Here is a 19,065-nt window from a genome sequence, read left to right as displayed (position 1 = left end):
AAGCAATCGTTTTATACTATGTAAAGATAGATCTTGATAAAGCAATCTCATTTGTTTGTTAGTAGTTTATAAATATGGCTGTGGTCATTATATGAATGATTCCTTAGCTCTCTTATTCCAAATAGTTTAAAAGTATAAGAAAAAAATAAATTTGTCTTTAGTAAAATGTTGTTTTATTATATTTTTTTATTTTTAGCTGTGTATACGTCGGTATGGAGCAGTGACCTTGACTTAATAGAGAAAGAATATTAAATAATCTAACCCAAAAAAGTCAAACATAAAAAGTCATCGTTCTAGCTTCAAAACCAGCCAACTAACTAGCAGATCCGGCCACGTGTTGCTGTGGCTAACAGTTTCTTTATATACAAAAAAATCAATAAAATAATATTGTGACTATAAATTGAGATGTAAGCTATCCTACCTTTCAGCTTGGATCAAATTGCACGCAATGTCCAAATCAAATTTTCGATCGGTTCAGTACGTTAGGAGTCCATCGCTGACAAACAATGTGACACGTAATTTTTATACATAAAGATTTTTTACAATGTCAGAATTTATTAGACAAATACAATTATGTACATGAAATTCTATGTTCATTCAACATAAGGTATATGTTGTATGTGTATCGAATCAAACAACCTTTGGATGACAACTGATTTATTTAACTAATAGACCTACCTTCAAGTTCTACAATAATAGTTATATGTTAATGTACAACATACCCACTACATCTTCCCTCTACAATAATAAAGTTATATTCACTAGACATTTTTTTTTTATGTAAATTAGGAGTACACTGTATACAATGTGGCTACAAATATTTATAAAACATACAAACTATTAACTATCCCATATTTTTATTAAAATCTTATTATTAACTTGACGGATACGACCTTTTGGATCACGTCACACACTTTTGAAACACAGACGATAGAAGAAATGGTATGTATGAAGGGAATTAAGGAATATGCAAATTTTGTATGGACATTTTGGCGCCGATTTAATGTGGCGGAGCTTCAATACAGTGATTTCCATATCTAATAAGATTACCTTTACACCGATCTTGATATAGAGGTTTGTCATACTGAAAACAAAAAGAAATGTTAAACAAATTGTTGACGGCGTCGGTGGTCGAGCGGTCTAGCTCACCGCTTTACGTCCTATGGTCGCGGGTTCGATTCCTCGCACGGTGCAAACTTTTGTATTCATGAGTATGATTGCTTGTATCGGTTTGGGTGTTTTCTATGTATATTATGTATGTATTTACAAAAAAAAACCAAGGGTTTATATATATATACCTAGTGTAAATTTAAAACTTTAAAGGGAAATTAAATTTAAATAAATAAAAGACCAAAATGAACATTTTCAATACAGCCATTTTTCTATTTAACCGCCAAAATCTTCCAATTGTGTGCCAGAGGCCGGGACTGAGCGAGGCCGGGATTAGCCATTAGCTGTTTATAAAGAAGAATAAATAATAATAATAATAATAATCTCAGGACAATTCACACAGCACCATCTAGACCCAAGATAAGCTAGCTAAAGCTTGTGTTATGGGTACTAGACAACTGTGTCTAGTACCCATAACACAAGCTCTGCTTACCGTGGGACTAGATGGCGCTGTGTGAATTGTCCAGGGTTATTATATTATTATATTGTTATATTATCATTATATTATTACAATGTCGGATTAAGTTAGGCCGAGGCCTGTAGCAAACTCTTTCAAAAGGCTCATTTTTTGGATTGGTGCTTACATTTTTAATTGGATTTTTTTGATGGATGATAATGGAATCGTGCACCCGCCTGCGCTAACGGTTTACGCTGGCGGGGCACCAGTGGAGGATGATTAAAAAGGAAATATTTTCAAATCAGCAGCAGGTAGATGGTAAATAAAATCTTTTATACAGGGTAGATTCTTACATATAACTTATGCATGGAGAAAGTTGTCAAATTGGCAATTTCAACAGCTGCATTGCTTGTAAGGTTATGGAAGGTATATGTGGATGTATATTTTGAAGAGATGATATATTTTATAATAAAAATATATAGAACGTGGTAAGATCCAGTGATTTTTCCTAATCTTTACACAAATAAAGTTGGAGTATCTGTTTGTAATATTGAAATAACCGTTTTTTACTATATGCATATGAATATAAATACGGTACATGCACCAAACTAACATTTTTTGTAATTTTTTACTTTTTCTTCCGGCTAATCTCTGAAATGGCTGGACCGATTTTGACGGGTCTTTTTTTGGCAGGTAGTTGATGTAATAAGTAGTAACAATGGCTATTTTTATTTTAGTTTAATTAAATTTAATATCCACGCGGTACAGTTAGTTGCACATATGAATAATGACTGTGTCAAGTTTAAAAGTTTTAAAATGTTATCCTACCGTCCAATAATTCCAATATGAATATATCGGCAAATTTAACTTTGGTTGCTCTGTTGATTCATCTTCGTCGACGTCAACATGAACCGGTTTCCCCGGAGAGTACAGGTCGTGGTCCTCACCAGATTTTTGAAATTTCGACCTTAATTTTCCCATATTAGCGATCACATTTGATTTACCATCGTACTTCGCTACATTCACTTTTGTCAATAGATGCTTAATATTTCTAACAATGTTTTCATTTGCCTCCTTATTTACTTTATATTGTTTTGGAACTTTAACTTGAAATGGTATTAACAAATCTTTATCTAGAAATTTCATTTCATTAACAAATTGCTGATTTACTTTATTATTAATAATGTTTTTATTATCAACGATGTCTTTATTCTTATAAACATCTTTATGGTTATCTAAATCATTAGCATTTTTTTCTATAGCTTTGCTTTTATGTACTCTGACCAGTGGTCTATAGTATGAATTATATTTAGAATCATATTCAAATTTCGATATAGGATAATCGTGTGGTATTACCCTTTTGACTACGGCCTTCCTTTTAAAAAAGTCTTCATTATCATAATTGCTTTTTACAAGATTTTTCGCTTTAAATAAATCATTAAAGTAGTCTTCATTATTGTAACTTTTGTCTTTCAAAACCTTTTTTACTTCCAATGCATAATTTTTATCTATCTCTTCATTTGCATTAACTTTATCATATTTTGTTTTTGCATCTATACTATCGTTGAATTCATTTAGTATATCAGCTAAAACCTTCTTATCAACGTTATTAACTTCTAGTACAACATACGCTGTAGCAAATATATTTACATATATTATAAGATTAATACTAATAATTATATTCATAATGAAAAACTATATGTTGGAGTGATATCGAACAAGTTTTCATTATAGTGAAATGAAAACCGTATAATTGGTTTTAAAATTTAATTTATATTCTTTATCGATAAGTATGTAAGGCTGATTCTGCAATTTAATTATAGATAATATAAATGCAGTAGTAGCAATTTCTTGGTACTGTTAGGCGGCTGACTCCGTTTTGTTTAAATAAAAAACTTTTTAACACACAACACTAAAATCACTTAATCTAAATAGTTTATTTCGAAAGATATGGTTTCCAAAGTTATAATAATAATAATAATAATCTCAGAACAATTCACACAGCTCCATCTAGTCCCAAGTTAAGCTATCTAGAGCTTGTGTTACGGGTACTAGATAACTGATACAAGTACATAGATATTTTTTTTTCGTAAATACATACATATTATACACAGAAAACACCCAGACCGATACAAACAATCATACTCATGAAAACAAATGCTCGTGCCGTGCGAGGAATCGAACCCGCGAGCATCGGACGTAAAGCGGTGTGCTAGACCGCTAGACCATCGAGGTCGTCAAGTTATAATATTAACAAAATTATCCCATGCAATATAAGTGCAAGTGAAATGAGATATCGACGCGGACTGAATCGACTAACTGTCCAAATTGTTTTTATATAACGAGGTAAATCGAGAATTATTCAAGCTCAGCATTTTCACTGTTTTGGGCTCGGGCATCAGTACGCGATATATATAAGAAATAGTAATATTTTTTAAGCTCAGAGTCATCAGAGGGCAATGGAGAGGGCTATGCGCGATATATATAAGAAATCGTCGTGGAGATCTTTGGGGGAGGCCTATGTCCAGCAGTGGACGTCTTCCGGGCTGCGATGATGAGTAATATTTTTTACTTTTTCATTCGCGTGAAATTAGCCTATATGTTATTTTGATGTATAAGCTACATTACTGTAAAGTTTCATCAAAATCCGTAGTTTTTGCGTAAAGGAGTAACAAACATCCATTCATCCACACTCATAGACTTTTGTAGAGTAGTTTAAATTAGTAAGATTAAGATTCATATAAACTTAAATTTAGGCAATTCTGAATAGTCATATTTTTTTATTCTACCACTAATTTGGTAAGTAAATTGTCACAAGAAGAACGACCCCTCCGATCGATCTCCCGTCCAATTCAAATGGGAATCGATATTACGAAGGCCTGAGCCGAGGTTCGAATCCCTAGCGGTGCCCTCAGACTAAAGTCGTATCCGTCAGGCGGGAGTTGGCCTTCAGCCGCTCCATAAGTCCTTCCGCGGGTTTGGAGTGCCATCTGCACTCGCCCCCTATCGTCCGGTGAAGTGTACGCTGCTGGCCAGCTGCGGTCAACAATATAATAATAATAATAATACTTTATTTGCCAAATGTAGGTAAACAATAAGGTGTTATAAATATGTTGTTGAGATCCGTACATTAACCTCGGTGAAATTGTAGTTACAATTAATGTTTAATGAAATAAAATTACTGTACTACGTCATCATACCGATAGTCATTAATCAATTGTCTTTACGTCAATGTATCAGTCAGGAAATTACCAACCGTGTAGTAAGTTTTACTAATCAGTATATTTCTAAGAGCAGTTTTAAATTGATGGATACTACCAATATTAGAGTAGTCCGAAAAAAAAGTCTTTTAAATACATATTGTTCAGTACTTCATTTATAAGATAACATGTGTGAATACAAACTACCAAATGGTACGTATTTATTACAGTAAGAATATTAAATATGCAGTTAGTTTTAAACTTAGAATTAAACTTTTTTGATTAGTTATAATTTTCTATTTTGCCACTTATATATCCTGAATAATTCTTAGTAACTAATCCTGAATAATGTTTAGATTATATATATTTAAGTTTGCTATTGTCAATTTTTATGTTTACGTTGTTAATTGTAGTTTAAAACCTAACTTAATATGCTATCGTCGTCGTCGATCTCATATTGTATTATTTTACTGATAAAGGCTATAACAGAATAGCAGAGAGGGTGGACTCACTGCCCTCACTGAGTTATAGACCGTTTTGTCTCATTCATTAGTTTTAAATTATATTATTGTATGTGCAACAGTTGTGTTGTGTGAAAAGTTTTTGTTTGAGACAAATAAAGATTATTATTATTATTCTGAAAGTAGACTCCGTCAGAAGAAGAAAGAGATCTGCGTGTTCCTCTTTTAAATGTTGCTCAGCATTAAAATTAAAACTGTTAAATTAAAATGTATACTTTCATTTAAAACAATGTTTGAATGCAGAGGTAGCGTTTGAGTGGATTTGGTTGATCGCGAAAGTATTTTCACTTAAAAATATAAAAATATAAATAAATGCTGAACGTTTTACTTCCGATGCTCGCGGTTACGATTCCACGGTACAAACATTTGTATTCATGAGTATGATTATTTGTATAGGTTTGGTTATTTTCTATATATATCATGTATGTATTTACAATAAAAATCTAAGTATTTATATCAGTCGTCTAGTGCCCATAACGTAAGCTCTGCTTACCGTGGGACTAGATGACGCTGTCTATTCAATCAATTATTGATATTTTTTTCATTTATTTATTGAAACCTTCGTCAGTGTACAGTTTGATGCAGTCCTGACTCCCAAACTAGCGTGAACTGTATATCAGGAGTCAGTTCCTTCCCAAAACAAGGATTACAGTTTTAAATACATAAACCTAATTAATACATAAAACTAAATTAATTTTATACAATTTAGCCAATTATGACACTTTTTTTACATTAAACATGGAGTTTGAAGAAGTTTGACCAAGTTTCCAAAAAGAATTTGCTTTGAGTGTATTTTTTTTTTATTTTGAATAGCTGCAAACAATTTTGATCAGTTAATTGTCCAGGGTTATTTTTTTTATTTATCTATTATACATTCGGTAGCTAGCGGGGAATTTAATTTTCTTAATCCAGTTAAAATTTATATTACCTACAAACAGCATTAATAAATTTATTTCAGTTTAAACATTTGCTTACATAGGCGCGTTTCGTAACTTCCGTACTCAGTTTAAGTGCTTTTGTTGGGAACTGGTTGAATTTGAACCATTTGTTACGCGGGAAGTTCATCGATTTACATTCCTGATATGTTCACGGCAATGTTTAGAATTTTTCAACTTGTTTATTTATTTATTTAACGCTACTAATGACCCATACTATAGTAATGGTGTTTGACTATGTATATTATGTATGTATTAAAAAAAACGGAGTATTTATTTCTATCAGTTGTCTAGTACACATAACACAAGCTCTGCTTATATATATATATATATATATATATATATATAGAAACCATATATATATATACATACATATATATATAGTGGACAAGAATAATACTAGATGGCGCTATGCTAATTGTTCAGGGTTATTAATTTGATTCCCAAATTGTCATATAAAATTAAAAATGTTAACGTAAGCTCGAGTATAAAAGATTTTTTTTACTATTTTATTAATCAACTAGCTACTCGCCCGGACTTCGGACGGGTGTACATGTATTATATATATAAACATTCCTCTTGAATCAATCTATCTATTGAAAAAAGCTTCAAAATCCGTTGCGTAGTTTTAAAGATTTAAGCAAACATAGGGACGGACAGACAGCGACAGCGACTTTGTTTTATACAATGGAATGATGATGTTTATGTTATGTAGGTAAGAGATATTTTTTAACTATTTGCAATTTATGATAATCTAATTTAAATTTGTAATTAAATAGAAATGCTGGTCTACTATTAAACCAATAATTCACGACGTTCTCTGTAAGTACTCATTTTTCAACTACAGAAAAAATAGACTCGTAGTGAGGAGCCCCATTTTGAAGTCAGTAAAATTTCAGTTGATATTATTCCAATAATGGGCCACTAAATATCCAGAGTAGGTACTTAAAGGAGCCCGAAAATAGACCCTCATGCAGTTGTTCCCGAGAATTTATAGCGTCTTGAAGGAATTTTGGACGATTATGTTTTTTCTTTGGTAAAAAAAAAGTACCTATAATTCGCTAAGGTCGCACAGTTTGCGACTAAACTGAAGACTGAGTGCGTAGCGGTTTCTATGGCGGTTATTTTTAATAATTCGTGTTTAATATATATTATTCTATTATTAACTGGTTCTTAACACTAGATTGTAGAAGAAAAAACTGCTGGCATCTATTTACATTGACATCGCTGTTATTCCAGTCAGCTGACCACTAGTGCAACCTAGTCAAAACGTTGAGAGATGTCAATACTTTTATATGCAATAAATGATTCGTGTTAAGACCCGGTTAATAATAATAATTCTATGTTGATTGTCACATACCTAATTCTTATTAATGTATATTTACTTAGAACAACATGACGACCTCGGTGGTATAGCGGTCTAGCACACCGCTTTACGTCCGATGGTCGCGGGTTCGATTCCTCGCACGGCACAAACATTTGTATTCATGAGTATGTTTGTTTGTATCGGTCTGGGTGTTTTCCATGTATAATATGTATGTATTTACGAAAAAAAAAAAATATCTATGTACTTGTATCAGTTATCTAGTACCCATAACACAAGCTTTAGGTAGCTTAACGTGGGTCTAGATGGCGCTGTGTGAATTGTCCTGAGATAAAAAAAAAAAAACAACAATTATTTAAAAGAGCAACACTCAAGTGTCTTACTAGTACTTCGGTGATGAGTCCGCGTTCCGAACGAGTGGTAGGTAAAATAAAAAAAGTGACTATTCAAAAGTGTTTATATTAAGGTGAAATGAGTTAATGATTTGAATATTTTGAATAAATATTATTTCTATTCCTCTTAGACAAGGGGAGAAAAACTGTTTTGACCCTTGGAACATACTGGGAAAATCATTATGGCTCTAAGGCTTGAAAGTTTGGAGATCCCTGAATTAGACCATCGTGACGCATTTACTAACCTATAAATAAAACTTCTATTAATAAATAATTTATTAAGCAAGCCTATTACTCACTAAACGGTTACTTAAATGACAAATGTGCATGGCAATAGTTGTTCATGCACGGGATTTTCATTTACTTTTAGACATAGACATCTATATAAATATACAACGTAAATAAACTAGCTTTTAAAAAAGAAACTAAGTTGAGTTTCGTGCCAGTTCTTCTCAATTGAACTGGACTGTAGGGAAAAATATTAATACAAAAAACTTGAGGTTCGTAAGCGTCCAAAATCTTCTGTATGAATACATGATTTTTCATTTGATTTGAAATAAAATATTTTACTTTACAAATCAACACAAACATAACCACAGACAACATAAATGTTAGGTAGTCTGTGCTGTGTGTACTGACAGAACTATAAACATAAAATTTTTAATAGTCCACGTTATTCCTGTATGTAGTTATTTCCTTGCGCTCGGTAATATCCTGAAGATAATGTTCGTATCTTTTTGAGGGATGGGAAGAGGTATTATGAGTTCTTAATCTATGTTTTGGCGATTTTATTTAACTGCAGTTAGCCTAAAATATACGTATAAATGTAACTTTGTTAAATTTATATATTTATAAGAATAATTGTCGTTGTTAATAGCAGACAAAAATCATATTCTTTCTAAACATACAATTCTAGATTTTATCTTCTATTAACATCGACCAGATATAAATTTTACAAAATTACAATACGTATATCATATATTATTTATTTTTATAGTATATTAGCTATTTCGTCCGTGTGGAATTTAACTTTATTTTTCTAAAATAAAAGTAACCTAAGTTATTCCTTATTACATCAGCTACCTGCCAAAGAAAGTCCCGTCAAAATCGGTCCAGCCATTTCAGAGATTAGCCGGATGAAACAGATAAACAAACAGACAGACAAAAATTTAAAAAAATGTTATTTTGGTGTATGTACCGTATTTATATTCATATGCATGTAGTAAAAAACGGTTATTTCAATAATACAAACAGGCACTTTAATTTTATTTATATGTATAGATAAACCCATATATTGTAAGATAAATATATAAATGTATAATATTATAAATACCGAAGATACTGGATGCAATGACAGTACAACTGTAATGAAGGGAATATGAAAATTCTCTATAAAATATCCTAGACGTATGTATGATATATTTAAAATTAATTTTTCTATTAGTTTTATTGAATCGATACCAATAAATTTAATCGATATGATTATATTATCGATACAAGTATGTTACATCTCTATTCGATAACTGAGGAGAATGAAGACGGAAGATTTATTTCTAATAAAAATATTCTATAAATTGTTCCCATCTGGCCAATAATGTTTTAGTTCGTAAAAATTCTAAAAAACTACTACATTATCTAGACATGTTATTATATGTTTATATTATAATGGTTTCTTCAAAGGAATAGGAAAGTCTGATAAGAAATAATGTAAATTTTTATTTTATTTCTATTATTCTATACCTATAGATAATATCTAAATTAACTTCGAAATTTGTGACAACCGAAATTTTAAATTCAAACTTTTATTTGTCACTGGCTGTACCCGCGACTTCGTCCGCGTGGAATTCAATTTTTCTAAAATAAAAGTAGCCTAAGTTACTCTTTATTACATCAGCTACCTGCCAATAAAAGTCCCGTCAAAATCGGTCCAGCCATTTCAGAGATTAGCTGGAACAAACAGATAGACAGACAAAAATTGTAAAAAATGTTTTTTTGGTGTATGTATATTCATATGCTTGTAATAAAAAACAGTTATTTCAATATTACAAACAGACACTCCAATTTTATTTATGTGTACGCCCCATCTAATGGTAAACAATTACTGTAGACGCCAAAAATTTTTTTTAGCGGATGATAATGGAATGGTGCTCCCGCCTGCGCTAGCGGTTTACGCTGGCGGGGCACCAGTCGAGGATGATAGGATGAATATGAAGTCAGATCAGTTATCCCAACGATGGTTTCACCCCGCCTATTTATCGACTTCTACTAACTCCATAATTCCATAAGTGGATAAATGTATATGATTTATTATTCTTTTAATCAGGGTACCTTGGCCACGTATAATATCTGCGATAATAATAAATATATTTTTATTGTCTATGTTTACAAAATGGCTGCCATTCATGAATATTGGCGGGAACACCTGACGGGGCAGGGTAATGCGGATTCCGTTATTAAAATTAATGTTCATCTGCGAGCCCAAATCACCTTTATTGTTGCAGTGCGACGATTTTCGGGTTAAGTTATGAGAATCTCGAAATACCTACTCATTTATTTATATAACCTCGAAATGTTTGGACGGCAGACAATTTATGGTAATTTATACCTCGTAGGTTCTGTGATCATTGGTAAATTTATCCAGATATGTTGGAAGTTAGGTACTCAGTTTTAGAAAATATCTTTTAGGTTTACTGTCTGGGGCGTGGGCATACTATAATATTTATTTAGGTTATAAATATATATTGACGACCTCGGTGGTCTAGCGGTCAAGCACACCGCTTTACGACCGATGGTCGCGGGTTCGATTCCTCGCACGGCACAAACATTTGTATTCATGAGTATGATTGTTTGTATCGGTCTGGGTGTTTTCTATGTATAATATGTATTTATATACAAAAAAAAATCTATGTATATGTATCAGTTATCTAGTACCCATAACACAAACTTTAGCTAGCTTATCTTGGGTCTAGATGGTGCTGTGTGAATTGTCCTGAGATTATTATTATTATTATTATTATTTATTCTTCTTTATAAATAGCTAATGGCTAATCCCAGCCTCGCTCAGCCCCGGCCTCTGGCACACAATTGGAAGATTTTGGCGGTTAAATAGAAAAATAGCTCATTTTGGTCTTTCATTTATTTAAATTTAATTTCCCTTTAAAGTTTTAAATTTACACTAGGCATATATCATTTTAAAGTATTTAGATAATGATTAAGACGGCGTGGTTAATTTTATTGACTTATATAAAAGTAGGCAATTCTGGCTTCTAATTTTGAAAAATGTCATTTTTCTATTTAATCGCCGATTTGTATTTACAGAAAAAAACTGGATATAATGTTGTCGGTTACACGACTGCTTATTAATAATTTATTCATAATCAGTTAATTATAATGTACCCATATAAATAACATTTTTCTAAGGTATTGTGCCGTGCGAGGAATCGAACCTGCGACCATCGGACGTAAAGCGGTGTGCTAGACCGCTATACCACCGAGGTCGTCAAACTATATTTTGTCAATTGTAACATAATATTTTATTTTATTTATATATTTTTGTCATATGTACGTATATATGATTTTGTGTGTTAACTACAATAAAAAATAAATCAATATTTTATTAATTTTATTTAAATAGTGCTTCTCTGAATGTTGAATGAATGAAAACCTTAACAATTAATAGTATTTATTGTATATTTGGTACCGTCAATTGTCCTTGCAAACTTTGTCATCATCAGTAGAACATAATTTGACTCCATCGTTTTTTGAATCTGATAGATCCGAAATAGTAAATGCATCAAAAGTTTTACTAACAAAAGAACTATCATTACTAGGTCATACATACATAACTACGTCATTGGGCTCCCTAAAATATGGTCGAGCGCAGTGATGGCTGGCTCATCCGTCATACCCGTGAACGAGTGCTGCTTGTATGGGCTGGTCTGCTCTTATCACTACGACTGATTTAATCTTATTGTATACTTATATTTGACCCAAATAAATTAGTGCTGGTTGGTAGTTTGTATTCACATGTTTCGACTTGTAAATGTAAACTTACAAGGATTATTTAAAAGAACAACACACAAATTTCTTGCTCGTTCTTGTGATGAGACAGCTTTCCGAACGAGCGGTAGATAAAAAAAATGTTATGACTATTCAACAGTGATTAAGTTTATTTGAATAAATGATTTTCTATTCTATTCTACTATTGCGTACGTCTCTCTTAGCTTTAGTTTCTTTACTATTTTTAGTCGTTTCTTCTACTTTAATAGTAGTTGTTGCATCTGGTACAGACTTGATTGTAGTTGTTGTTATTGATTCTGCATTTTCTGTTGTGTTATCTATATTTTTAACTGTAGTACTTGTAGGTTTTGGGGTTACAGCTTCAGGTTTCTTGCCACTATTATTCTCTATTGCATTATTCCATGCATTTTCAAGTTTGTCGTCAAGTTTCTGCAAGTTATCTGTTAGTGGATTCAGAAGATTCCCAACGAGGCCACATTCTGCACTAATTATAGATAATAATATTAAGAAATAGCACTTCATTTTGTTATATTTGTTGTTTAATGAGATGTTTGTTTATATGAAATATCCGTTCAGATATAATGTCAAAGATAGAATAAATATCCAATAAGATTGTCCTTTATTATATAAATGTTATGTTATTGTGACCTACTTTCTTAAGGTCAGTATCATTAGGTCTAGGGATGAGTTGCTTTAAGATATAATTATTTATTTCTATCTGAGCACTAATGAAGATGTTCCTGACTAGTGGCCTTTCCCGGCTTCACATGTTTTTAACAACAAATTCGAAGATATTGATGTCCTCTATACAAGTGTAATACATCAGTTTGCTTTGTCAATGATTTCAGCTTGTACGTTATATAAGGATTTTTATAGTTGCAATTTTGCAGTTTCTGTAAAAACAAAATTTAAAAAGTCATTATCAAATTTCTCGAGGTCCGTATGAAAGAAAATTATTGTTGTATAATTTAAAAAAAGTACCATCAATATAGTATCATCTATTCCCACTGCAAGTAGAGATTTTGTTATGGGTGCTAGACAACTGATATAAATACTCAGATATAGTTTTTGTAAATACATACATAATATACATAGAAAACACCCAGACCAATACAAACAATTATACTCATCAATACAATTCATCCCCACACGCTGGAACCTAAGTGGTCTCGGACAGTGCGGTTTCAGAGGAGCTTCCTCCCGCGTACACTTAGATTGTGAATGAACTATCTGCCGAGGTTTTCTCAAGAGACTACAGCATGGGGTTTGAAAAACCCCAAAAAGAAAAGAAGGGTATATATACTAAGATTTCTTAAGGGTTGGCAACGCGCATGTTATTATTTAAATTTTTTAAAACCACTATTTATGATGACGACTTAGACCCTGATGCCGGCCACCGATGGTTCAGGGAGAGAAACCCAATGTAGCGCCCGAGACTTGTGACACGGGTGTAGGTTTAAAGGACCCTTTTAGAATGCATTAACACTCACCTTCACTACTTGTGGTATCCTATCCTATCCTATAATACTAGCTTTTGCCCGTGGCTTCGCTCGTGTTAATTTATCCCCTTAGGGGTGGATTTTATCAAAATCCTTTCTTAGGGAATGCCTACATCATAATAACTTTATGCATGCAAAATCTCAGACCGATCGGTTTAAATTTGACAAAGTTGCATACAAACTTTCATCCCCTATTTTATCCCCTTGGGGGTAGAATTAATCAAAATCCTTTCTTAGCGGATGCCTACGTCAAAACATCTACCTGCATGCCAAATTTCAGGCCGATTCGTCCAGTGGTTTGGGCTGTGCGTTGATAGATCACTATGTCAGTCACCTTTGAGTTTTATATATATAGATAGGTAGATAAACACTCCAAACTTTTCGCTCCAAAACTACCGCTACGTTAGTTCAATCTATTCATCAATCTACTTGTCAATGTCACAAAGATTATTTAAGACTCTGGCCTCTGCCGTTCCGTTTCAGGTTACTCTGAATGCCTTAGATAAAGTACATGATTATCGACTTTACCATTTTTAATTAATGGTGTTTCACACGAAAGTTAGTACATTATTACCTGGGTTTTAACCTACGTACCTTGGCCTACGTGGGATAAGCTTGAAGTAAAGCAGTGTCATATACCGCTAGATCATCGAGTCCGTTACGAGTTACCACACAGAATATATTCCCACATAAAACTTTGCATTTTGTAAAAGATTATTAACACGCAAGATTTGGTTAGAAATCACTAAATAACTGTCACCGAAGAGTTAGGGAGTGAAATATCGAGCTCCTAAAGTATAATGGATCTCCAAGGACTTAGGAGTTACCTAAAGGTTGGTGAAAACGAATTTCATACTAGCGGACCCCTAAACTGACGTTAAGTGGCCCCTAAACTTAGGTAGACGTTGGTGAAAAGAGGCATAAGAGTTTAACAAATATTGGACCCGAGTGAATCCGGGGCGGATTGTTACTATCTTAATATGAATAAAATGTTGTATGTTGACAGTCAATTGTGGACCTTCAGTATTTCAATTTAGAGTACAAAGTTCAAGTCAAGAACGGCATACTTTAATAGTTGTTATATTTATCACAATGAACAGAGTAACAACCTTGCAAATCAATACAGTAATAGGTCGTCCCGTTCAAGATTAATAGTGAGTGTCGAGGCGATGTTTCTATATTAACAACTGGTGACCTGCAAGTGTTTATGTAATTGATATGATAAACAAGCTGATGGTATATGTAACCGTGGTCTTTCTAAAAGGGCCAAGGGATTTTTAATAACAAGAGTACTAGTAGTCCCAGGTACAAGAAGAATGAGCAAGAAACTTGCGTGTTGTTATTTTAAATAATAATTGTAACGATATATTTAGTTAATTTTTACTAGCACTAAGTTATTAGGGTCAGATATTAAATCTACATATATATTGGAGTGTCTGTTTGTAATTTTGAAATAACTGTTTTTTACTACATGCATATTAATATAAATGCGGTACATACACCAAAATAACATTTTTTACAATTTTTGTCAGTCTGTCTGTCTGTTTCTTCCGGCTAATCTCTGAAATGGCTGGACCGAATTTGACGGGACGTTTTTTGGCAGGTAGCTGATGTAATAAGTAACGTAGGCTACTTTTATTTTAGAAAAATAAAGTTAAATTCCACGCGAACGAAGTCGCGAGTACAGCTAGTATACAATAAGATTAAAACAGTCGTAGTGATTAGAGTAGACCAGTTCCTACAAGCAGCACTCGTTCACGAGTATGACGTATGAGCCTAGTCAGCCCATTTTGATTAACCATTACAGTAATATAGCTTATACATCAGAATAACACATAGAGTATAATTTACTAAGATATTTTTTTTATAACACAGGGTACAAACTTGCGACTCTTGCGATCTGATGATAAGTGATTACCGTCGCCCATGAGCACCCGCAACAGCAAGGGAATTGCAAGTACGTTGTCGGCCTTTTAAAAAGGAATAAGCTCTTTTCTCGAAGGTTTCAACATCGTATCGGTTCGAAAATACAATTGCTGGAAGGTGATTCCACAATGAGGTGGTGCGTGGCAAAAGAATTATGCAAATTTGGCGAAATATATGATAAATGTCAAGTAATTGTAAAGCAGACGAAGTTGCGCGAGTCAGCTAGTAAATAAATAAAAAAAACACAAGTAGGCACAAGGAAAATGCTAAAACCAGACCTAAAACCTACGTTGTATTCCAAAATCAATTTTAAAAGGTCCCAACATCTGCGCCGCAGGTGTAAGATATAAAATTTGGGTCCGCCATACCCGGTGCAGGGTCGAAACGGTTTTTTTTATGGCCAGATTTAGTACCGGATCGTTACTGTTCAGATTTACGATGGGTTATACCTGTGGGGTGTTGTATTGATTTTAATGGGGTTTTGTTATTATTAGAAGTGTTTAGGATGACCGATGATTCACGTTTATTTCGGTACTAGCTGTGCTCGTAGTTACACTCGCGTGAATTTTATAGTCTACTTGTAGATCCGGCCACGCGCTGCTGTGGCTAACAGCTTCTTTATATATAAAAGTAATTTACAATAAATTAATATTGCGACTATAAATTGAGATGTAAGCTATCCTATCTTTCAAGTTGGTTCAAATTGCACACAATGTGCCAATCAAATTTGCAATCGGTTCTGTAGTTTAGGAGTCCATCGCGGACAAACAATCTTTATTAATATTATAAATGCGAAAGTAACTCTGTCTGTCTGTCTCGCTTTAACGCCAAAACTACTGAACCGATTCAAATGAAATTTACTATACAGTGTCCACGGTCTGGACTATCTACAGACCCTGAGAAAGGACATAGCCTACTTTGTAAGACAAAAAAAGGATTGTAACGGGTTGAAAGAGGAGATGCAAAGTTGTATGGAAGTATCTTCATTTTTATAGCTAGAAGCTTGAAACTTATTTTTTAGATTGTTGACTAAATTAAAATAAATATTCAAAATTTGTATAAATTTCACCCTTAAGGAGGTAAAATAAAATAGGGGATGAAATGGAAATTCCTCATTCGTTGTATATTCCATGCGGACGAAGTCGCGAGTACAGCTAGTTTTTTATATATAAAGATGTGTTATTTTGATGTAGAAGCTATATTACTGTAAAGTTTCAACAAAATTAGTTAAGTAGTTTATTCGTGAATGAATGACAAACATCCATCCATCCATCCACCCACATCAACAAACTTTCGCCTTTATGTTATTTCAAAAATCCTTACTAACACTTATAAATGCGAAAGTAACTCTGACTGTCTGTCTGTCTGTCTCGTTTTCTCGCCCAAACCAGTGAATCGATTTAAATGAATTTGGTACATACATAGTCTGGCCCCTTAAAGGACATAGGCTATGTATAATGCGAAAAAGGGTTGTAAGGGGTTGAAAGGGGTGATGAAAATTTGAATAGAAGTATTGTTATTTTTAAAGCTAGAAGCTTGAAACTAAAGATAAAAGGGTTGTAAGGGGTTGAAAGTGAATATGAAAGCTTGTATGGAAGTATCAAATTTATCAAAAAGTCATTTTAAAGCAAGATGACTGAATGGTATACCCGTTGATTAAATAAAAAAAAAAGAAAATGGTTCTAGAATAAAATGACGATTCTTCATACAACCCTGCATCTACCCTTTCAACCCTTTATCCGCATTAAAAAGTAGCCTATGTCCTTTCTCAGATCAGATCGGTTTCAGTAGTTTTGGGTTGAAAGCGAGATAGTCAGACAGTTACTTTCAATTATTTTTCAATTTTTTCGAATTTTCCCGAAAAACAATTTTTTTCGGGAAAACTCTAATTTTGTTGGCCGCAGCTGGCCTTTACAGTTTTACAGCTTCAGCGACTGCAGATGGCACTCCGCCGAAGGACTTATGGAGCGGCTGAAGGCCAACTCCCGCCTGACGGATACGACTAGTCTGAGGGTACCGCTTGAGGTTCGAACCTACACTCAGGTCGTCGTAATTTCGATCCCCGTTGGAATTGGACGGGGGATCGATCGGAGGGGATAATTTCATGGAGTTAAATAATTTAGGTATTGTAGAAAATTTTCACAGTAGCACGCTATGAATTAGGGATAAGAACATTAGTGGTAAGGAGATGCAATCTTTTAACATCAGATGACGTGTATAATAACAAGAAACTTTACCACATGTAATATTAGTGGGAATACTCTTGTAATATTACACTTTAATGAAATAGCATATATTTGCATAGTGGAGCTAGGGTTGCCAACCATACTTTATAATAACGTATCCTACTTTATTTTTGGTGATTATATCCCATCCGATCGATACCTCGTCCAATTCAAACGGGGATCGATATTACAACGCCCTGAGCCGAGGTTCGAACTCCTAGCGGTGCACTCAGACTAAAGTCGTATCCGTCAGCCGGGAGTTGGCCTTCAGCCGCTCCATAAGTCCTTCCGCGGGTTTGGAGTGTCATCTGCACTCGCCCCCTATCGTCCGGTGAAGCTGTAACCGCCAGCTGCGGCCAACAGTATTAAAGTAGTCCAAGAAAGGGTAATTATACTCCATACTTTTACATACAAATATAGTATGCAAAAATATTTTATTTTCAACCTTTACTGTGATGCGTAAAACAAAATACTCATTATGGGTACTTAACGATTTGTAATTACTGAACGAAATGTTATGCCCAATTTACACTCAGTCCGAGTGGGCAGGGAAGTGAGCAGCGCGAGAGTGGAAACACTTCCCATGCCATTGGCACTGCCACTTGCGCTGCCCGGCGTTCCCTCAATTGTCGGTTTTTCGTGCGCGAGTCAAAAGACTGGCAGCGCAAGTGGCAGCGTGTTTCTACATTCAGCTCTCTCCCTCAGTTGTCGCCCGGCAATATTTCCGGCAGCGCGAGTGGCAGGGGAAGCGCTACGTTTAGATCTGAGTTGTGAGTTGTGACATTTGTCACAGCTCAGAGATGTCATTCACTATCGACGAAATTGTACAAGAGTGGTCCGCTGGTTTTGTTTATAATTGAAGATAAAAACGAATTGTTTATTTATTTAAATTTAAATATTGATTATCAAACGAGCTTTGCAACATTTAAAGATAACAAAAAATTGTTTGCATGTGCTAGAAGCACATAAAAATACGTTTTTAAAGCAATAAAAACATACAATTTTAAAAAATCCTTTTGTTTTCTTTATTGCACTTTTAATTACAGTAATAAACTTAAATATATACAGAGTGATCTCTAAAAGAGATCTCTAGCAGTCAACCCAACAGTGAGTGGATAACACATGTGCAATTAACAATATTATGTTGAAATGTCAAAAATTTGAGAGAAAAAAAATCATTTACCCGAATATTTATTTTTTTTCTATCTTAATTAGTTTATACTTTATTTTTTGTAAAAAATAGTTGACAACCCATAGTGGAGCTTCAAATGAACGGTCTGAGGGCCGGGTCGCCGAACTTTGGTCTAGCAACACCTGTGTCGGGTAACGAACTTATGTAAATGCATTTTCCACTGTAACAACAAAGTCAACAACAGTTTCAATTTGTATTAAAAGCGTGTGTAATAAGGTGGGTTTAAGTGTACAGTCCGCTGCATAGATTAATGACAAGGATGGT

This window comes from Achroia grisella, unplaced genomic scaffold (genome assembly GCF_030625045.1).
Source record: "Achroia grisella isolate CSIRO2021 unplaced genomic scaffold, CSIRO_AGI_Agris_v1 utg660, whole genome shotgun sequence".
NCBI lineage: Eukaryota > Metazoa > Arthropoda > Insecta > Lepidoptera > Pyralidae > Achroia > Achroia grisella.
The sequence above is the reverse complement of the archived record's forward strand: the minus strand, read 5'-3'. Positions refer to the sequence as shown.